At 43.1% G+C, this 24,075-nt stretch overlaps 1 protein-coding gene across 2 annotated transcripts in view; it reads right to left on the bottom strand.

The window, feature by feature from the left end:
- Positions 1 to 24,075, bottom strand: part of RAP1B (RAP1B, member of RAS oncogene family) — a 495,913-nt gene that overhangs the window by 438,513 nt on the left and 33,325 nt on the right. The window contains exon 2 of one of the 2 annotated variants that reach the window (XM_078676587.1): positions 2,006 to 2,080. The exons of the other annotated variant lie outside the window; for it this stretch is intronic. The gene's annotated coding sequence lies outside the window, so the exon portion shown is untranslated. The remainder of the gene's footprint in view (positions 1 to 2,005; positions 2,081 to 24,075) is intronic. 2 annotated transcript variants of the gene reach the window in all.

Genomic DNA, 24,075 nt, shown 5'->3' with positions numbered 1-24,075 from the left:
CTCAGTTACTCTCTTTTGAGTTATAGGAGCTGATGTATGGTGATGAATCGACTTGTTGATTGGGTCTAATGTCTGTTCATGACCTGTTGCCCATTGTAATTTTTAATTTCCAATGTATCCCCTTGAATTGACTTCTAGAATATAAAACATATACTTTCATATAAACAGGTTTCTTTGTGTGCTTCTTCGTTATTCTATGCAATGAAGAGTGATTACTGTTACCCTTTGGGTAAATGAGTTAGATTGTTTACAACAAACTCAAAGATTAATGTCAAGAAACAAGCCAATTAATATTTGTACAAAATCCCTTGTAGGCACCCTTTACCTGAAACTGGACCGGAAACAAGCATCCTAGGACCGGTTTCTGGCTAATCAGTTGTCATCAGCAAGGCTAGCTTGAATCCAGTGGTGTAGTAAGCCGGGACCCATGTCTGGGCATACCCTTCCCACTTAGGGCGACATATGCAAAAGAAACAATTGGTGGACGGAATGCTGGACAATGCAAACATTCATCCCCAATCACAAGGATCTGGGTTTAATCCATCATTCTTTTGCTCACCACACCACTGGATTCAAGCTACCCTGGCTGATGAAGGGTGATTCCCTGAAACCGGTCCCAGGATGCTCGTTTCCGGTCCATGGAGGACCTGGGTTGGCAGTTCGGGCTGGACTGTTCCTATAAGGAACAGGGTCAAGACTGATTTGCATATGGCTGGGTCCAAACTGGGGTGGTGTGGTGAGCAAAAGAATGATGGATTTAACCTAGATCCTTGTGACTGGGGGTTAATGTTTACATTGTCCAGCATTACGTACATCAATTGTTTCTTTTGCACATATCCTGAATACAGCATGTCTCAAAGAGGCAGAGCAAGTGCTGCCTAGGCGAAACCTAAAAAGAGGTGGGAGGAGTTTTGCATACCTAGAAAAGGTTTCCTATCAATTTAAAAAAAAGGTAAAATGGGCTGGACACTGGGAGTGTTTACTTAAACCTGCCCCTTCTTTATTTGAAAATAAAGATTCAAGCAAGCCCCATGGTCACAAGACCTAAAATAAGAGAAAGATGGTTTGTGATGACTTAAGATACTTTTGCTAAGGCCCTGAGGGCTAAAGAACAATGGGTTAAATTGATATCCTTTGTAAAGGTTCCTTCAACAGATCCAATTCAATAATTGAAGACACCTGAATTGACTGTGAAAGCATTATAAACCAATAATGTGGTGTGTAATTTGAAAAAATGCTCTGCATTTCTTGTCAAAAATTTGACTTCTCTACCCTGGAAAGTTTATGGCCTAGGAGTAAAGACAGTTAAACAAGCACACAGTTCCAAGTTTGAAGGCATCTCACTAAATACTTGCAGACAGCTTTTCACCCACTATCAAATTTATTCCGGTCAAGAGCAAAAGTAAATTAATATTCCGGGTGGTGATGGGGAGGGAACATACCCAAAACTGAGTGTTTTAGGTTTTCTATACAATAAGAAATTAAAATAATCAACTATAAACGCATATTAGAGTCACCTTTCCACATGGTTACACAGGACAGATATGAAAGTTCTTTAACTCATGGTAGGCATTTCGGTCACATTGGCATTAAATAGGTCATGTGAGGGTTCTATCCCCCCCCGTCCAACGGTGTGCATTTCCAAGCTACACACCACATACCAACAAACTAGTACATCAATCCCTCTCAGCACTCCAAAAACAGCTGAGACATACATGGAACGAGGGCACATAGGGAAATACATAAAGCAGGCACAATGCTTGGGAGATGGTAGAGGCTTCAGTGGACAACAACTAGCAGTAACTACTGTGAACACATTCCTAAATGGACTGCAGGGTAGGAGAGGTTTTGGCTGGAAACCAGTCAGTATGTAAACTTTCATGGCACATCCTACCATGGTGAAGGCCAGCAGTATGTGGGGGAGTTACAAAAGTAGTTAAATTTAGTGTAAAAACATGGTCGAGTTGAAGTTGCCTTAACAACAGTCATAAATGTTACAACAAACCTGTAGTCATTTACTTGCCATGATCATCCAAGTAAAAGGCATCTGTGTGGTTATTTAGCAGAGATGCAGGGCCAACTGGGTGCAGTAAATACAATGAAAACAGAAAGGGAAAAAGCTTTAATATGCAATATTTTCAACATACGTTTAACTACAGTGTTAAACAGGACCGTGTTACTAGCTTCATACCAAGACGAAAAATACACAACTTATTAACAAAACATAATTTTACCCCACCACTTCACAAAATAATTACTAGGGCAACATATCTTCAAGGGCAGGCAATGCATGTTTGAGGTCCCCATAATGAACAAATATATCTCAAAGCTCTCCAAACTAGCCCATTTGTTCTACTACAAATGAAAGTGCTGTATATAGATTAGCGATACTGAGACACACGACAAGTCTTAGTTTATCGCGGAGGTATCCTTTCTTCTCGATTGTTGCCATACCAATGCACTCCTGGAGTTTAATGTAGCAGCAATTACTGAGGATCTGTGGTGGAGGCTGAGAAACGTGGGGGTGTTTAAGGAGAAAAAAAGCGCCAAGCCACAATTTAGTTAACAGCCCCTAGGCGTGCGAGGAAGAAGAAAGAGCAAAAGTCATCATTTGACAGGGTTGCAGTTAATCCCAGCTCTCTTGACCGAACGCCACTCCTCTGAGTATTAGTCAGAAGGTACAACACTAAAAACTGTTGGGAGGTAAACAAGTTAATAATGCTGTAACCACCGTCATGTTCTGGCCCTGCCAAATAAACATTGTATTGTAATTGCATTTATATAGCGCTTACTACCCCTGACGAGGCGTCAATGCGCTTTTTCGGCGGGTAGCACGCTACTCCGGGACCCACAGAGGATTAGTGTTGAATTAGTATAGTGAAACACGCAAGTACATTTTAAGTGGTGGATAGGTTAGTCAGTTATTTGGATTTGGAATTATAGCAGAAGGATAGATGAAATATGAGGTAATTTCAGTGGTGTATATTAGTCTGTTACTTGGAGTGAGAAGGATAGCGGATGGATAAAAGGAGAAGAAAGATTTGCATTCATATAGCACTTGTTACCCCTGATGGGTTTTGAAGCGCTTTTTGGCGAGTAGCACGCCACTCCGGAACCCATAAAGGATTAGTGTTGAAAATTAGTATAGTATATATATGAAGTAATTTGAGTAGTAGATATGTTATTCAGTTATTTGGGCAGTATATTAGTATAGTTGAATATGGAACATGGAATTTGAGAAGTGAACATGTTAGTCTGTTAATTTTTATAGAAAAAAAGGATAGTGGAGGGATAAAAGAGTGAAGGTTTTTTTTTTTCTATGAGAAAAAGGGCAGCATTTCTGTCCCTAGTCCCGATCAGTCTCGAACAGGCCCAAACAGGCAACTACCCTTGTCCTCTCCACCCTTAGCCTCGACGCCCGAGCTGAGACGCCCTAAGCCTGGCCTTTTTTGTAGCCCTAGTAATCAGGTGACCCCTTCAGCCAATGGGAACCCTAGCCCTAACATTATCCAATCACAACATTAGCCCTAACTTCCATAACCAATAGGAGACCAGGACCTTGCAGCCAATCTTAACCCTAGTCCAAGCACCCAATCAGTTCAAAAACCCGGATCTCTACGTCCAGTAAAGGCCCTAGCCCTACCACTAGTCCCAATCCAAGTAGCCAATGGTACAGGTAGCCCTAGTCCCTACTTCCAATAGCAAACCTAACCCTACTCTTAGTCCCACACCTGGTCCAACAACCAATCACACCAGAAGCACTAAATAGCTACTTCCAATTGAAGGTCTAACCCTAGCCCTAGTCCCACCCTACTCCCAACAACCAATAACATAGGAAGCCCTAGTCCCTACTTCCTATAGAAATCCGAACCCTAGCCCTAGTCCCAACCCTGCAATGATTGAATCACAGACCGAGAAACCAGTCAGAAAACCACACATTTAAAACACAACACAGGTGATAAAATATGCAATTACAGGCAGGATAAAACTACAATTTTTAACTGTAACAACCACAGGCATAGACCGTAAACACAGAAAGTGAAAATCGTTTTTTAAACAGAAACGTATGCTGCACTTGCCTGGATAGAAATCTATATCAGGGTAATGACTCACCCAATTCCAATGCCAATGTTTACCTTGTAAACCTATTAGGAATTTTGCGTTACTTTTTTGATAGGACAAGAAATAGTTCAAATGTGTTGGGAGCGAGGACGAAATGTATTGGTTTCTGAGACCTAGCTGTCCCTCCTTGTGCACTAATACTAAAAGGTGGAAAATAGCGCTATAGTTCGTTAGTTAAAAGCAGACAGTGTGCGAGAAATGGTAGTCCAGAAGAAATCAATGTACCAGTTTATGACAGGGAAGCACTGTTTGCTCACTTGTGCTCAGCTTTTTTCTATTATCAGCACCTGGGGACTGATTCCCAAGCAGTAAACTATGCAAGAAAAAAATCATACCTCAGGTCAGAATCCAACCGACATCTTCTATAAAGTGCCAGTCTTAGTAAATGCTGTCATGACAGGAGTGGGTGCTTACAGAGTATACATGGCCGTGTAAAGTATCTTGGGTGACTGGAAATTATCTACAGAGTTGGCAATTTGATAACATTTCTACTAGTACAAGGGACATACAATGCTTCATAAACCTACTTGCCCTGTATAAAATGCACTTGACCCATTCGATGCAATGCAGTGACATATCAAATGATGACCGTGTTCTCGTATCAGAGCTCTGATATTATCTTCTCTGATTAGGTAAGGGCTCGCGCTATGTCATGGTTTGGATTCTAGGAAGCTTTTGGTGAATACACATTTTTGATTATAGCAAACGCCTACACATACTAGGGTTCTATTTCTGTCAGATATTGGACTATTCACAGGCTCTGTTTAAGAGCAGCCTTGTATTGAGTGCTGCTTTATGATTACAACAGATCTCTGAATATGCCAGAGTTCTGATTACAGTAGAGTTCGGGATACACCACTGCTCTCTTTCATACTTTAGTTTCTGAGGAAGTGTCTTGTGAAACGCTTTGCCAAATTTGCTTGTACATGTTAGCTCGATTTCACAAAATGTTAATGTATATCAGGGGTCTCCAACCTCTTCTGTAATGAGAGCTACTTCTGATCAGAGAAAATTGTTGTGAGCTACTGAAGGCCAAGCAACTCGCACATTGTTACCAGACACCCCCTTCACCTGGCTTCATTGAATTTAAATCTAATGTCAATGGAGCTCGATGCTTTGGTTTGGACAAAATACTGTGACTAGGTGTACTATGATAGAGCTGCCGTTTGAGTCAGCGAGTGCATGGTCTGTGGGGGATGTATGAACGTGTATGAATGAATGGGATATATGTGTATGGGTGACTTTGAACCTGTGTTGTAAGTACTTTTGGCACAGGACATAACTTTCGTCATATGTGGCACTGTTACATGTACAACACAAACATAAGAACTATTTTGCTTATAAATGGGAGAAATTTAAAGTGCAGAAAAATGTTCTACAAAAATCTTCGTACTAAGGAAAAAATGTCTGCACTTTAAATTTCTCACATTTTCTTGCCAGCCACTGGGAGCAAGATACTTCTGTGTGCAAATGCGACACTTTTGAAACAGAATAAAATTCAACTGAAGAGTTAACTGTATGTATATATGCATTACACAAAACTCTTCATTTTAATTTTCTCCCAAGTCAAAGACTCCTTACAAACAGCAGGCATTTTACCCACAGTGGCCTGTAGACATGATGCCATATTTAGAACAGGAAAATACAGTCATTTATTTAAACTTGAGGAATTTAAAGTGAAGAAACATGCTTCATAAATGATTAGGACTTAATTGGCTTAATTTACAGTAGAGAAAAATCATTAAAACTTAATGTTTCATAGAAACATTTATCTTCACTTTAAATTTCTCCCATTTAAAAGAAAATGACTGTATTTTTTAACTTATTTGAACCAGCCACTGGGAGCAAGATGCCGGTTTGTAAATGTCACACTTTAAGAAGGGAGTACATAAAAATGAAGAGTTAACTTAATCATTAAATTAACTCTCCATTTCAAGTCGCTCTCCAGTAACCCCTTGCGTGCGAGAGTCGGCCAACGGCCGTCGCAAGCACTATTTATTTATAAAGTTTTAACTCGGTAGTGCTGCGCATGTCTGTTAGCTGACGCGGCCCCGCCCGCGCATTAGAATGCCAACACCGCGGCGGAATTGTCGCCGCGGTAAACAGGTTAAAACATTCAAAATTAGGTTGATAATGACTTATTTAAAAGTTGAATGCCTCAGTGCTTCAGTTCAGGACCTCTGTGATCCACCTGGGTCATAAATCTGAGTGAAGCACTGATCAGCATCAGGCTCTGCTATCATCAGCCTGATAGCAATGTAAAATAAACATAGCCTTTCTTTAACTTTACAAGGAAAACACAACACTTTTTTATTGCAGTTCTTAATAAAAATTTAGCTCAAGACTTGGAGCTACAGGACCCACTGGTTGGACACTAGCATTAGATGGAGGAATAATGCACTGCATGTGAGTGCAGAAAAGATTCACACAGCAAAACAGTAGAACTTGCAGTCCTTGACCCAAAACAATAAGTCCTCTACATTGGGCATTAGGAGTTCCATACTGCTGATCTAAGAAGCAGGTGACGTGAAGTGGTGAAAGCAGCAGACTAAATTTCAGTACGACAGCCTTCCCATTTAGTGCAGTTCTTTATACACCTATTGTCTGTAGGGAACAACAGAGGAAAAGAGGCTTCAGAAAGGTAAACACTAAGAGAAATGTTGTTTCTGTGCAGAGATCACCACCGAACACAGGAATAGTACAAGTTGGGAGTGTTTAAGGAGTTCTCGGTCTGAAAAGATTCAAACTCCCTCATGGTTCCGTTCTTTGCTAATCACTTCAAATTGAGGTATTTTGTGGTTGAATGTGAACAATTCTCTTTTTTGTAGTATTAAAGCTTCGAAAAACCTGTGACTGTGCTATTATCCTGTCTTATGAGAAACTTGGAAATTCCCCATGAACTTGTTGGGGGTACTTATTCTAGAAAACCTCTCAACGAAAACCATGCCATAGCTTGAATAAAGAAAGATGAACATACTTGTAACCTTTCTTGTGAATTTATCAGCTGGAAGGTACACAAAAGAAATCTGTTACTCCTTAATCGCGGCGGCAATTCCGCCGCGGTTTGGCGGAGTGGGCGGGGCCGCGTTGGCCAACAGACGTGCGCAGCACTACGAAGGTAGTGCACGCGACGGCCGTTGGCCGACAGAAGCATGCAAGGGGTTAAGGGACCCACAGAGCTTTTGCTATTTTTAAAGGTACTGTGTGTCTTTTTGCACTTTTGTAGACCTTGAGACCATTCTTGGAGTGAATAAGTGGTACACAATAATGAGGGAATGCTATTGTAATATGTTCTAGTTGGAGATGGGTCTTGAAAAAAATCAACCTTTACGGTCTAGGAAATTCTTTACAGGTCTTTGGTCCTTGCAGTTTGAAACTTTCAACAGGAATCATTTTCCCCAAATATGAAGACATTTTTGCTAAGGAAAGCCTTTGTTTTAAAGACAAGCTCGACAATTTACTTCAGAAGTCTTTAAAAACTGAGAAAGGCACAAGTGAGTCAGGAAATGCACAACCAGCATGCCACACTTCTGACCACTGTTGGGCAGCACAGTGGAGCTAACAGGCCCAGCTGCAGGAGTGCTTCCGCTAGTTGCAGAATCACAGAGGGCCCACTCCAATACCTTCTGTGCATGGGGTCTGGAGCTGCTCAGAGCAGCTACACATCTGATCAATGGTGCACTCAAGAGGCCTCAGAACAAGCTGGGTGGGCCTTGTTCTATGGTGTCAGGGAAACACCACGCTTTGAGGCTTATCAATATTTCCAACAGAGCACACTTTCAGTGTTCCTTGCTGGTTCCAGAGCCCATTCAAGCACCCTTTGTGCCTTGGTAGCAGGGCTGTCAATTATTTTCTCTGAGTATTAAGAAACGTTCTGAGAAAGCCTAATCTGATTTAGAACCTGTGTATGCACTCTTCAGTACCTACTTGAAATAGCAAATGTACCCAAGCTTGCTCCGCCATAGACCTTATTACTCCCTTCCCAAACCAAGATGGTGGATATACCTGGTGACATTTCAGCCTCATGTTTAGTCACAAACTACAAAAGATAGATTTCATTGTAATGCAGTGAGTTGCAGTTTAAGTTCTTCAACAGGTCCACACCCGAGCCTAGTGTTCCAGTGCTCTAGCCTTGTGGGTCTCTATAGTATGTAAACCTACAGAACTGTGGAATCAGAACTGTGGAATCAAACAATCTAGTTCATCTTGCTGTATTCCTCATCATTATCTTGAATATCATCTTCCTGCTCTGACCATGGAGGTTTTTTCTGTCAGTAGGCTTTTTAGGTCTCGGCTAGTAACGCGCTGAAAGCGCGTTCTCGCCAGAGAACTATTGTCGGCGTCTTAGCAGTCTGAGAACACCGAAGTGAGACAAGACCTGGCCGCGCGCAGCGTTTCACCATAGGATAACGTTGTGCGCGCGGCCAGGTCTTGTCTCCACAGCATTCCAGGGCTGACCGGATCGCGTCGCGCGCCTCTCTGGAATGCAGGGGGAGTCTGCAGAGAGGCGCGCGGCGCTGATAAACAGGCAGGCACTGAGCTGCAATCACTTGTTTGAGCACGTTACTGGTATTGCACGTACAATAACAAAAATATGCTGCATTTTAAAGTAGTGTGCTTGAAAAACGCTTTAATGCCATCAGGTCCGGTTCGGGCAATGTAAATGCGAGTGCTTTTAAATTTAAAAACTTCATATCCCGCCTCGGTGTAAATAAACCTACCTCAACAGGAGGCGCATGTTTACAAAGTGTGTATATACGGCGGGATCACAGTGACCTGGTTGCGGTGCTGTGTGCGAAGCTCTGCTGCTAACCAACCTCGCATCCCGAGTGTAAACCGGGCTGGCCCCGGGCCGGATCATGGTCTGCGGGTCCTGGGTCGTTTCTGTAATGCCTCCTTTCACTGCTCGCCTTCAGCCCGAGGTGCAGGAGGACAGCGAGCCGCGCCCGCCAAACACCGCTCCGCAGGCTCCAGACAGGACACCTTCCTCGGAGGGAGACCAGCTCGAATATGTATATATTAAACTCATTCCATCGTCCTGGATATTTTTGTCATATTTAAACTTTGTCGGTAAAGGAGATGTGTGCTAGTAAGAGGATTCTGCCTATGAAGTATTCAACATCGTTAAGGCACCAACAGGAGTTTTGATGACGCTGGTTGGGAGTTTAAATCATAAAGTAGAAAGTCTTACTATGTGTTGCGGGCTAAAGCCTGCCAATGATCCATCTATTCATTCACCCTGGCAGGGGGAATGAGAGAAACCTCAGGCCGCGCTAAGAGGGAATGGCCAGCGCGCCACCTACAAATACGGCAACATAACAATGACACATGGACGGAGAGGTAAACAAAGCAGCATTATAAAATTAAACTGCATGCAAGCCCAGATGTGGGCGGGGGTAGAGCACCGGCAGCTCTGCTAGGCCATGACTGTCTCGGTGAAGGGTGACGGTCTGGTCCGTGTGCATTGAGCAATGAGTTCCCAGGAAGCGTGTGTGCTCGGAGTTCTCACTTTGGCTGGCCAGTAGAGAGACAGACACACAAATACACCAGGGCACATATAAGCATGAACACACATGCACACATTGAAACACAAGCACATAAAAGCACAGAGACGCAAATACACCAGGGCACATATAAGCATGAAGACACATGCACACATCGAAACACAAGCACATAAAAGCACAGACACGCAAATACACCAGGGCATATATAAGCACGCAGACATCGAAGCACAAGCACATACATGCACACAAATACACCAGGGCACATATAAGCACGCACATCGAAACACACGCACATAAAAGCACAGACATGCAAATACACCAGGGAACATATAAGACCGCACACACATGCAAGCACCTACACAATAACACATTTCTATATTGCCATGCAAGTACACAAGCAAACACAAATATAAGCCCACAGATGCATACACACATATATAGGCACTCACGCAGGTGACACAATTGCACATGGTTCCATTCGGCTACATAAAAACGCACACTCAATGCCACACAGAAACAAGTAAAAGTTTGTGTAGATATGCCACGTGGATCCATGCACACACGAGGCATACACGTTCTCAAGCCAACACACACATCCAAACGCGCAGACATGGATCCGTGCACAATGTGTCACACACACACATGCACGGGCAAACACGGCCACCTGTTCACACATTCATCACTGCTCTAGTGCTGCATGGAATATTACAGTTCGTGTTGCAATATTTAGCAATGCCAATAGCTCAAACTTAATTAACCCGAGACCTATTGCATTGCAAATGCTTGTTCTTTCTGCAGACACCTGCTTCACATTTTCTTTTCCGAAATGTTCAGCAAAGTGGCTTCTGAAAAGCATGTTCTTGGTTATGACAGGGTGAAGATTTTAAAATATTATTCACGTCCAGTCATTCGCACACTTCTAGACGAGTAGCTGGAAGTTGAGCAACATGGCTGGCTGCACTTCAGAGATGCCATGATCAAGTGTTAGAGAAGGGTAGAATGCAATCTCTCTAAACAGGAGAATGGATAAGCACGAAAATGCCCAATTAGCTAAGAGTACTGTTTAGACTAATGATAAATATTAGGGATCTAAAACCCTAATGAGGAGTCATTTATTCCTAGGATAAGTTCAACTGTATGTCAGGACCGGAGGCAAGGATTAAGCTTTTATCTTCCTTCGCATTCATTCAATATTATTAAACAGAAGCCATTTTTAAACTTTTCCAAACTACAGTTCTCATGAATATTAGATAAACCAAGAACAGTTAGTCAGACCTTCTTTCATTATCACTACACAGAGCCCAACATAGTCCATCCTCTTTGCTTGCACTCGGTCTTCCCCTTCAATGGGGTTTTTGCCCCCAAGAATGTGTAGGGATTGTTTATTTGTATGATAATGTTTTTTTAGGACTACTGTAAGGCTCTATGCTGTTCGGCAGCATCGGTTGGTATTTACTTCCAGATTCCTGATCGGGTCCATCTGTCACTTGGTGCGGTTGCCCTGAACCTTTTCCTCTCTGCAGTCAAAGAAGTATCTATCCAGGAAGGAGATTTCAGCCAAATTGATGATGCGGTTATGCCTGGTTTCATGCAGATGAGTTTCGGATGTACGGGCATTAGACATTTCAGCCAGGGTATTTTCGCTGGATAGGGTGGTCTTTATGGTGAGTATATGTACTCGTACAATCTCTTACACTGCATTCAGCGATTCTACCAAATTGTGCGAGGAGAATTGTCTCAAGGCGTACAAAAATATAACGCAGGATGGTTTCCTCTCCCACGTAAGACCAGTGGGTCCGTTGGGTGATGCAAGAAGCAGGCATAAATACTAAAGTGTTTGGAGCATACTCTGCAAGGGGAGCGGTAGCCTTAAAAGCGTTCTGCCTTGGGACACGCCTGGAGGAATTCATGTGCGCAGTGGACTGATCCTCGGACTAGACCTTCAAGCGGTTTTACTTTAAGCCAGTGGTGGAAATAGCCCAGTTGGTGGATCGTAAGCTTTGAACTGGCATATTTCTCACCTCCAGCCCAGACATGGAATGAAAATTTGCTAAACAATGTGAAGGTAAGTTTCGATTCTATTATGGACACGGAGGCGAGGATTATCCCACCTAGTAATAACTTAAGATCCCTTCCTGTACGGCAGAAAGTAAGCTTCTCCATTAAAATGTTACAGTTTGAGGTTACAGTAACTATCAGTGCAGGTTTCTATCAGTGGATGACTCGTGTGCTTGTAATGTATCCTGTTGACTCAGATGAGGGTCCAAAACGAATACTGATATTAGGTATCTTTGCAGAAAACAATAGATCAAAGCAGGATTCGTTATTAGGAACTTTTGCCATGATTCGCATGAAGGAAGAGGGAAGTCCAAGCAGATGTAGTGATAATGAAAGAATTACTGATAAACTGTTCTTAGTTTCCCTTCTGTTCACAGGGAATGTCATTTGGAAACCTTTTTAAATGTCTATGGCTTGATAATACTGAATTAAACCGAACGAAGATAAAAGCATAATCTTCGCCTCAATGTCCTTAATAGAATTAAAACTTACCTTCACATTGTTAGGCAAATTTTTATTCAAAATGATATACATCCAGCGACTGCACTTAGCCAAGGCTGGCCAGAGCAGAATAAAACCAAAAGCTTTCCAAGAGCAACAAAATACGGCAGGATTGGTATTTTACTGACCTAGAATTTTCAGGATATGTTTCATGACTAACTAGCAGACAATGAGCTACTTTTACAGAATAATGCACAACATGAAGAGAGATTCTTGCTTCTCCAACACACCTCTCATTTACTGGATAGTCCATCTTTAATTAAGAATTGCTTGTGCCGTGGGACTACATGTGAAAGAAGGATCACATTTAGTGTGTCTTAGGCATTTGTAGCTGTGGTCAATGGATTACAGTGGGTTGAAGGGGGTGGGTGTAGAGACTTATATTGTACCATTTGATTGGCAATGTGTCGCAGTGTCAGAATGGTATTCATGTAAATTGCTGTTACACTATAAATGAAAATAAATAAAAAGAAAACCCCCCAAATATTCCTATTTGTAAGTGCTAGCTATTTCGTCTAGTTCTGTCAAGAACTAGAGAACATTAGATTGTGTCAGCAATGGCTGAATAGATGTGGATGGAATGAATAATGTTGTTCAAAACGAATAACTTACATTGAAGGCTTGATGTATTTTAAATGCAGAAGACCACTAAAGAACTTGTAGGAAGGCACAGGAGGTTCCTTAACAACTATGCTGTCCACCATTAGTCAAATCACAATTAATGGAACCAAAAGGAAAAGGAAAGAAGTGCGTCTAGCTAGTACAGACTAGTAAACACTTGTAAGGGGCTCAGAGCCAGTTAATCAATGAATGGCTTAGCCCATGGTGGACAAACAAAATAAAATAAAGCCCTGCAGGATGGCATATGAGACAGCTGCCTACAGTAGGAGATATTGCTACCCAAGGGTGAAACACATCTCTAGTTACAAGAAAAAGTAATCATCAAATCCACAATGCACATGTGGGATCAACTTAATGGTTTTGACATAATTCTCATTACCTTGCATATTTTACTCCCACTTATAACAAGCTTTGGCAAAGCCAATAGATCTCAGTAATGCTCAGGCTAATAATTGGCCTTTTCAATGTGAAGTTCTTTTAGCCATGTTGTCTAGCAGCACATCTGCTGTTCAACATGGATGAAAGTTACTGAAAGCCCAGAATCACAGGATATTGAGCTGACGTCAAGTATCTTCGCCCCCCAAGTTGAGTTTATTTTCCTACCGCATCGAACACAAAAAAGCGATATGACATGGCCTGTGCTGGCCCCATCATAAGACTTTTTTCAGTGACTTTCAGCCATGCTGGAAAGCAGATGTGCCACTGGACAACATGGCTAAAAGACATGCACACTGACAAGGCCAATAACTCGAGCATTGCCGATCTATTGGCTTTGCCAATACTTGTTCTGTGTTGATGGGGTGTTGCTGAACAAATGTGGAAGTCCGTGAGAAACAGTTGGAGAGCTTTGAAGTGCAGTGAGGATGTGGCATAAGGGCCAGAGCTGCACACAGGGGAACGAGGTTTAAAGGTCAGAGTCAGCTGGACATTTTTTGATTCTGGGAAATTCACTTACGTCCCCCTGCCTATGACAATTAGTCTGTCATTGTGTAATGTAACTGATGAGCACTGAAAGAGCTCCAATACCATCAGCTGGTGTTAGCACTATGGCAAGATGGAGGATGGAGCAAGCGCTTCAATACCCCTGAATCGTGCAAGAAATTATATATATATATATATATATATATATATATATATATATATATATATCTCAAAGCTCCAGTTTGCCCGCAGGTAAGGACGCACTTCGACAGCAGTTCGCTTCGAGCCTATCATTAGGTAGGACTGCTTCTGCATACTGATACATTTCCAGCATTGTCGATGTTAGCCTGACGCGTTTCTGAGCTGACTGCTCTCTCAGAGGCTCGACATATTTACGTGCTGCATCTGACACACCCTCTTATATATATAATAAACAAGCCCTGTTTAAGTACAGGTGCATGCATTTTAGTGGTATGTGTGTATGTTTACAAGGGAGGCAGCGGTGTAAGGAGACTGGTACTAGGTCGAAGAGCTATAGGAGGCCAAACACAAGAGGAGGACATGACGCCCACATGCCATGACAAATGGAATCAAAGAAAAGGAATGTGATGCTGACATTTACACAGGTAGGCGACGGGCAGCTTGTAAACCCACAGATAGAGCATAACACGTCTCTTGGAGATACCGCATCCACGGTCTAGCCAAGACCTAAAAAGGCACAAAAACTGGGAGAGTCTAGTGAATTTAACATTCTTTTACCTCAAAACAGACAAATCTATTTAATTATATATTGTAAATACGATTCGTATTTATTGATGGGGAGGGAGATAAGTCAAGCAACAGATACTTCAACTAAGTTACTTGTTCATAAACAGTTAAGTGCTGAAAGGTGTAACTTTAGAGCTAATCCGGCTTAAAACGCTCATACTTACACAGATGGGATGGACCTAAAGAAGATTTTGTTTATCTACACCATACTGCAAGATTTAAGCAGAGATACATATGCCACTATAGGATTGTTTGACAAAAACCTGGAAAAATCCTTGGCACTCAATCTAAACACTATTACAACACTTAAAACGAAAATATCTTATGTATTTCCTGTTTTCAGTTAAACATGGGCCATCACCCGACTGTGCCTCCTACATGTGAACTCCCTCGTTAACTAATATAATAATTGTGATGGCATGACTGGGGCCTCCTGCCAGGCATAGTGGATCAAAATTAATCGAAGTGTATACTGGGCCACCAATGTAGAGGCAACTACAAAAATATCCATATGTAGAGCACATCAATCTGAAGCACTGTAACAACTGGATGTTCTCAGTGGATGCCGAAAAGTTGTTCAATAGGCTTAGCTGGACATGTACAGCTCTAGTGTAGCACACTGTGGAATTCGTCACACACTTAACTCAATGGCTTCTTGCAAGCTATCAATCCTCAACTGCTTCATCACAGTGAATGACAACAACTCTTAAAAGGTACTACCATTAAGTAAGGCACATATCAGGGTTGCACCCTTTCTACCCTCCGCTTTGCTCTTACCCTTGAGCCACTGACATACGCTATGAGTGGTAGAGATATCATTAGCCTTCCAATGTCGGAGGAGGACAAAATTATGGTTTCTCAGTCAGACCTCTAGTCAATGCCACATTTGCTGGAGGAGACTTAAGCCTATCGTGCTGTCTCTGGTTTCAACATTTATCTTATATGACGCTCTGCTGCTAAACCCACTACCCTCGTAGACCTGCCCCTATTCAATGGGAGCATAAGGCAGTGAAATACCTAGCCATTCAAATAGCTCCCACCATGACACAGATCACTGTGCTTACCTACTCCACAACTGCTGAGATAAGACCTACATAAACAGCACATTAACCATCACTCATGGTCATAAGTAAGATGAGTCTTTCCAAAGTTGCTTTACCTAGTGAAGGCGACCCCACCACCCCCCCAACTCTCCAGCAGTCACTTCTTAAGCAGTTCAAGTACTGATGAAGAACTGTATCTGGCAGGATATCAAATCAAATATGGCTAGAAAATTACTCTATCATCCCTTCTCGCTGGGTGGGCTGGAATTCCCGAATCTGCAGACTTATTTTCAAGCCAACAGATCTGCTTCTTAGTTGAATGGTAGAAACAAGAAATGTCAAAATTGTGGTGATTCACAATTTTACATTCAGGTACCTGGAACATATAAGCTCACAGAAATCCCTTACCAAGAAACCCATTAAGTGCAACCAATCTGTGTCAAATGCCTTAAGTTTGGGTTCAAGGAAGTATGGGACTTTTTACAATGCAAGAGCCTACAATACATGGTAAAGCCACTCTCTCATCTGCAGGCGTGCCAATTTGCCCAAGAGTGCTAACATGTCTCGATTGTTGCTGCCAACATTAGGGGTTTGCCTCATCTGAATTAATGGGATGGGCCATAAGGCAATGGGAGGATTAATGATCTCAAAGAAATATTTATTGGGATCCAGGCACTGGAAATCTCATCCCATTATCTATTCATTTTTGGGCAGTGCCATAATAGACGAGAACCAGTCGCTGCAGATGCTGTGCAGCAACAGGATGATTTCAAGTGGATCCAGGCATGCATCTTCTCTGTACATGGTACAGCTATAGTACAAGTAGAGTTTGGGTAGGGTCTCCCTCCTTTGTGCCGGATGATTATGGGCTCATGGATTTCCTCAAAGAGTTCTCTGCCTAGTTCCCTTTCCCAGTGGATATGTAGCACAGTTTTACACTATGCACTGGTAGGAACTATAAAGTGGTTTATAGACGAGGCCAAGTGCTTGGTGGGCTCCCTATCTTTCATCCACTACTCAAAAGACAAATGGTCACTAAAACACCATTGTTTAGCCACCTTCATAATTCCCTTTCTATTAGGTAGTGCAGTTGAGCCTCCCGAAAGTAGAAGGCGGAGGAGTGGCAGGAAGGACTAGGCCTGTGTACCATCTCTACAAATCCCTTTTGACATCTCTCAGGAAAATACGGTAATTCAGCACAGGTGCATGGACTGGGGGGTGGGGGATGGGGGTGGTGGGGGATGGGGGTGGGGGGGTAGGGAGTGGGGGGGGGGGTTAGAGAGGAGATAAGAAAAGTTAAGAAAATGAAAATAGTGCCTGGGGGATAATTTTATGGCCAGGGAGGAGGATAAATATGAGGACTTTAGATTTAGTAAGCGTAATCTTAAACCTACATACTGCTTTGTATGTTTGCAGTTTCATTAACAGTGGTGGCATGGATATTAGCAAACTGGAGTGGGCCACCATTATAGCACCAGCATACCTGCACAGTTTTAAAGTGTTTTTCCTATCCAGCCTGCCATACTACGTTTTTGTGTTCTCGGTCAATCTTAGCCATCCTTTGCTACTAGCATATCCTTGATTGAGGGAACTCTGCAGCTTCTAATGGATGCCATTTTCACTTGTTCCGTGGTTACTGGCGCTCGGGTCAGAAGTAATAGGTAGGTAGGAAGTATTCCAGCAGACCGATCTTACACCTAATTAGGGCTACGGGAATAGACTATGGTCCCTTCAAACAGATGGTGGTTAAGGCATTGGGTCAACAGGCTACCTCGGTTGCTGGTTCTTCCTCTTGTCCTCCAAGGCGCATGTAACTTAATCAGTCCCGAAAAAGATGGACAATGAAAGTGTGTCAGTGGAGGGGGAACTTGAGACTTCTTTGCCAAAACAGAAGTGAGAGTGCACCACTAGGGCCATTCAAAGTTTAAGCAATAGCGTTTTTATTACTTGGTGGATAGTCTCTGTTGTGCAGAAATAAGCAGCACAACTGTGCATCAGTAGGTTTGTAGGATGCATAGTATAGCATGACCATCCCCTGGAACAACCAATATAGGTTCCACTCCAAAGAAAAGAAAGATTAGTCCCCCACAATAGCCCTAAATGGGCTAGGTATTACTTGATAAAAGGGCCTCACACACTTAGGAAAATGAGTGACTGCGCTTCACTCAGCCCGTGGGCCTTATGCATACTTTTTCGATGTTCTGACCTGGTCTCATCTTTCAGGGGGCTCAGGCTAACTGAGACGACCCATTAATGGGTGGGCTTCACCAACATCATCATAATAAGGGTAGTTTGATTAAGAGGCCGCAAGTGGGAAAGGTAAGGCATTTACAGTGATACCAGAGGTAGTTTGATTAAGAGGCTGAAAGTGGGAAAGGTAAGGCATTCACAGTGATACCAGAAGGCTCCAGTGTCACACTATCCCATCCCAGGCTCGCCACCCGGACATCACCACTTACAGATCCCAGTGTTCTCACAGCTTCCCCAGCATTTTCAAATGGCCTTGTGGAGAAAGAAGAGCCCCACAAATGCAGAGTTTAGTCATGTCCCTCTTTGGAGGAAGGTTGATGCACAACATTTTTAAAGGTATCCAGGACAAACTTATGTTCCAAGATGGCACGTTAGTTATGAGGAAAACCAGAGAAGAATAATATGACATTAAATTGATGCATAGTCTTAGTATCCTTGACTTCAAGGGTTTAACCGCTGAGCACAGTAAATGTAAATTTGTGTGTGCTGAAGTAACATATCTTGGACATGTAATTACATGGGATGGTATCATGCCCAAGAAAGAATTGTTGGACGCCTAACGAAATGCTCCTGAGCCCAAAAACAAGGCGTTACTGCGTTTATTTTTGAGTCTTGTTGAATTCTACTCAAAGTTCATCAGTAACTTTTCGTGCAAAACATACGACTTAAGACAATGACTCAAACTTAAGAACAAGTTTGTGTGGTCAAAAGTGTGTCAGAATTAATTTTGTACTCTCAAAAAGGAAATGTGCTTTGCTCCCCTTGTACAAGGTTTTGACACCACGTTATCCAACATCATCACAACGGATGCTAGTAGCAAAGGACTGGGTGCTGTCCCCACCCAGAAAGATGCTCGTGGTGTAGAATGCACCACTGCTTTTGCTTCCTGCTTTCTTACACCCACTGAAGAAAAGTATTCAGTCATAGAGCGGTAAGCCCTAGTGTGTGTTTGGAGTTTGAGATTATGCTTTGTGTATTGATACTGACAAGATGCAGGTCACGTTCAGACTTCCCCTGCATCCTACCATTGTCCAACTGTGCCATGGGAGAGGCTTGGTGTGGACATCATGGGGCCAATTACGGAACAGGATGAACAGGTGTTTGCCTTTGTCCTCATTGACCATTTTTCTAAATAGCCATAAATTGGATTTGTACACAAAGCAGATACCTGCAGTGTAGTAAAATTCTTGGACGATGTTTTCATCGGGGAAGGTTTGCCCAAGTGCATGGTTAGAGACAATGGTCCGCAATTCATTTCAGAAGTCTTTGAAGCTCATCTTAACAGAACTAAAATAGTTCACAAAACCACATCCGTGTATCATCCAGCTGGTAACAGCGCGGTTAAACGTTTCAACTAGGATTTCAAAGGCATTGTACAGTTGGCTCACAACAACAAGCTGGTTTGGAAATCTGAAATTCTAAAGACATTGTGGGCTTATCGCATCAGGTCTAGTTCCTTTGATCTCATGAAGGGCAGAACTCCAATGTCGAAGGACAATGTAGGTTGGTGGGCAGCTCCCAGAAGGGTTAATTGGTCTGCTGCCCAAGTGAGGTGTGAGCTGGAGGAAGCTCATATTAATTATAAGGAGCGTTTCGACAATAAACACAGCAGCAAGTCTGTCCACTTGAAAGTTGGTGACATGGTAAGAGTCAAGAAGAGGCCACACTAGTAAAGGGCAGAACACATTTTTTTAACCCCTCACAGTGTGCAAAGGCTTTTTGCTATTCCACCCTTTTGAGTGATGGCAGTGTGGCACTTTTCATTTTTGTCTTTGTGTAAACATGTGAATGGTGCGATGCCAAAGTTTAACCATGGCATGTCAAAGGTTAACCATGGCATGACTGTTCGCAATCTCAACACTGCTCATAACAGCGGTGTTCTCACCTCTGCTTGTGGAATTGGTAGATGGGGGGACGAAGAAGACTAGAGAGTGCGTGCAACCACACGTTAATCAGCATGATTCTCTTACCTACTCATTCAACAACAGGAGTAGGTTCGGAGAGCCAGGTCGGAGGACAACAAGCAAAGTGTGGCGTCCTGTAGTCCTAACCAAGAAACTGACAGATCATATTTGCAACTGACAATGTGTTGGTCCTGGAGTTCCCTTCCCTTGGGGGTCCTCTTTACCTCACATTTTTTTCTTTTGTAAATTACAAATGTATGCTTACAAATATCCCCCCTAGGACCTTCTCCTCATGGATATCTATTGTATATTTGTTTTTTTAATTTTGTTTTGTGGTTGACATCTTATTGTTTCACCTTTCCTTAAGGGGGGGAGATGTGTTATTGCAATGCTATGGTCCACTCAGGTTCATTGTACTCTTTCCCCCTGTCAAGTCTTCAGCTGTCCGTTCTAGAATGTTAGTAGCGGACAGCTGATGACTAAACTGGACATTGCCACCTCCCGGGCTGGCCATGACCTAAGCAGTTCTTGTGTTGGAATTTATTATGCCTAATAAATTCTTCTCTCTACACTACGTTGTGTACCCTGCGTCTTTACAAGGTGTTCTCACACAGGTATGGATGGAGAATGGAAGGGACACAAGCAACGGAAATAAGGGTTGCAATGCTGACTTGCACTAAAGAGTCTTTTGTTTCCCTCTATATAAGCAGGTGCACTTGCTAAAAAAAGAAAAAATAACTATGCACACACACCTCTCTCTGCAGCTGCATTTTAGGTCTGCACACCAAATTCCACTAAATAGTCACGGAGATGTAACAAGCCAGAACTGAAGACGACAGCCCTAGCAGGCAAATAGACCGGCATTATGTTTATTTAAATAATAGTTTAACTTCGCCTTGTCAAGGAGAGCGGGGGAAATTTCAAGGAGCGTGGGAGGTGGTGAGGGGTGCTGGGATGGAAAGAAGGACTGTGGAGCTAAGGTGTGGGCGGGGAAGAAGCAAACACAGACAAGGGTGGGGGTAGGAAGGAAATAAATAAGGAAAGTGGTACCCTGATATCGTGCCACATTCCTGAAACCTTATATGAAATTTTTCCGACAAAATTTTTTTTAGGTCTCGCCTGTCGATGCGCATGCGCATCGAGCTTGCGAGACTATGGGGGCTTAACCACTCTTTAACTAACTTGCAAGGAATCGTGGCGATTCCTTGCAGTGCCCGTGACTTTTAAGCTCAATGCGCATGCGCATTGAGCTTAAAAGCGCGTGCACATGCCCCCAGCCGCCTGCCTTGCCCACTCTCTCTCACAGCCTCCCCCAGCTCCGCCCCCTCACTTCTTGATTGCACGGCCGCTAGGCCGTGCCTCCCCTACTCTCCTCCCCCTCCTCCTCCTCTCCTCCCCCTCCTCCTCCTACTCTCCTCCCCTGCCTGCCGTGTCGCACCTCTCCCCGCTCCGCCCCCTCCCCTGACCCAGGGAGAAAGACACTAGCGCGAGATGAGCGAACCCTAAGACACGCGCCTGCTACGGCCATCTTGTTATGATTGAAGCAACTGTATTTTAAGAGGTACTCGCTGGAGTTGTTGCACGCTCTTCCTAACCTCACCGTCTACAGAATGCACAGAATAGGGTCAACAAAACAAACTGCTAATTGCAAAAGGGGGGGTGGGTCTCGTGGATACATTGTTATAATGGTTCGACACGGTATTTTCAATCAACATCATAAAATTATCTAAAATAATAATAAGAGACAAATAAATCAAGATTAATTGGTTGTTTTGCCGCTTTATTTAAACACCTGCTCTCGGTTCTCCACAAAGAGCTTCTGCTGAGAACTTGCCTTTCTTCGTGGAATTGTAAACAACCGAAACGCGGTCGAGTTTGGCAAATCAGTGTAGGCAGTCCATTTTTTCAGCCTATCAAGTTTCAGCCCTGGGCGACACTTGGCTCACGTGCAATAAAGAGTGAAACGCTCGTGGGCGTGAGACGGAAATCTCCAAAAGGGACACCAAAATAGGCTATGAGCATTGTTTTCTTTTAAATGCCGAAGGATTGTTATGGTGCTTGTACCATTGGTTTCAAATAAAGAGCGTAAAGTCCCAGCTCTTCACTGACACACTGTGTGCTCTTGGATTAATTCGTCTAATCTCTGACACACCTCAACCAAACAGAAATAACTATTTAGTATTAGGATATTTCCCTTTAAAAGAGATTTACTACTTTGGAAATCCAAGCTATTAAAGCGATAACAGAAAACACTAGAGCTTGTAAGATGAGTCACTTCTAGTCTAATTATTGCTCTTCATATCTGCCAGAGGACCCTTGCACGAGCAATTCCATGCACATGCCTGCCTCCTATGCGGTACTGCCGGGAGCTAACTGTCCTGCAGATCAAGGGGACACACTGTGCCATCGTGCAAGGTATTAAAAACACAGCAAATAAGCCTTTATTTCCAAAGAAATTCCATTCGGGATGACATTAAAGGTTGCGTAAACATCCTAGAAAAAAATGATAGTCCCACAGGTGCACTGCCTTTAAAGCCGAAATACTGCCATACACATAAACCAAACCTGAATTAACTTAATTCAAATTGTTATTTTTATTACACCATGTGATTCCAAGCCACTTGAGAGCGCCACTATAAACTGATTATTTAATTGTTGATAAGAACTGCCGAAATATAATTCATTCCTAATTCTAAATTCAATCCCCATTCCCCAATGCATTTCGGATGAAAATCCACCATCAGGGGGTTTGCTTTATTTTTTTAATCCAAATTGCAATAAACATGCTGAAAACTAAGAATAAGAAACGTATGCACGTAAAAATAAAATTGCGCGTTTGCCAACAGTTAACACGCTTTCAATGCCACCACAACCACCACCCCATCCACCACCACCACCACATCCACCATCACCTCCACATCCACCATGACATCCACCGCCACATCCACCACATTCACCACATCCACCACCATCACATCCACCACCGTCACATCCACCACCACCACCACATCCACCACCGCATCCACCACCACCACTACATCCACCACCACAACAACCACCCCATCCACCACCACCACCGAATCCACCACCACCACCGCATCCACCACCACATCCACCGCATCCACCACCACCGCATCCACCATCACCACCACATCCACCACCACCACCACATTCACCATCACCTCCACCACCACCACATCCACCATGACATCCACCACCACCACATCCACCACCACCGCATCCACCACCACCGCATCCACCACCACCACCGCATCCACCACCACCACTACATCCACCACCACATCCAATACAACCACCACCCCATCCACCACTACCACCACCACCGCATCCACCACCACCTCCACATCCACCGCATCCACCACCACATCCACCACCACCACATCCACCATCACCTCCACATCCACCATGACATCCACCACCACCACCGCATCCACCACCACTGCATCCACCACCACCGCATCCACCACCACCGCATCCACCACCACTACATCCACCACCACATCCACTACCACCACCACCCCACCACCACCACATCCACCACCACCATATCCCCCAGATCCACCACCACCACATCTATATGTGTGTGGCTCTGTGTGTGTTTAGGTGCAAATGCAATGTTCTTGGATTTTCGTCACAATAAAATACACTGAACATAATCTTCACAAAAGTTAATTACAAACATTTAAGCTATTGCCATTATAAATTACAATAACTTTTATTTAAGTATTAATTATTTACAAAATTAAAAGCCATTGTTATTTGTAATATCAATACATCTAAGTCACGTAAATACAACACACATTGCATTACAAATGCTATAGGTGTCACATTTGCGAAAGTTAAGACTATTGACATTGTAACTGACAAAGCTATTAATTTAGCTACTTTCAAAACCAACACAAATAAAAAAAAGTGTCATTTACAATACCAATAGCTCAAACTTTCCTAATGCGAGACCTATTGCATTTCCAATGCTTGTTTCACACAGTGTCCCTATAGTTTAGGGTGACTAGATTTTCAGAATGAAAGACCGGGACACAGCCATAGAAATAGGACTATGTAATGGGCAGATCAGGGGTCTCCAATGAGTAGCTCGGGAGCTACTGGTAGCTCACCAGCACCCTCTAAGTAGCTCTCAGAGGTGAAGTTAAGCCCAGTATCTCAATTAGAGTAATAAAGGCAGGACTTCTCATCTCACAACCCTTAGTGTGGAAACCAGCCAAATCCATGGCATGGCTTTATGGTAACACAAATTATTTCCAAGGAGAGTCAAACACAAACAGATTCAGTTCAGAATCAAGTGAATAAGAGTCGTCGGTCTTGGTTGATGTGTTAAATTATTTTCTTTATGATTTTTTTCTT

Source organism: Lissotriton helveticus, chromosome 1_1 (genome assembly GCF_964261635.1).
Source record: "Lissotriton helveticus chromosome 1_1, aLisHel1.1, whole genome shotgun sequence".
NCBI lineage: Eukaryota > Metazoa > Chordata > Amphibia > Caudata > Salamandridae > Lissotriton > Lissotriton helveticus.
The sequence above is the reverse complement of the archived record's forward strand: the minus strand, read 5'-3'. Positions and strand labels throughout refer to the sequence as shown.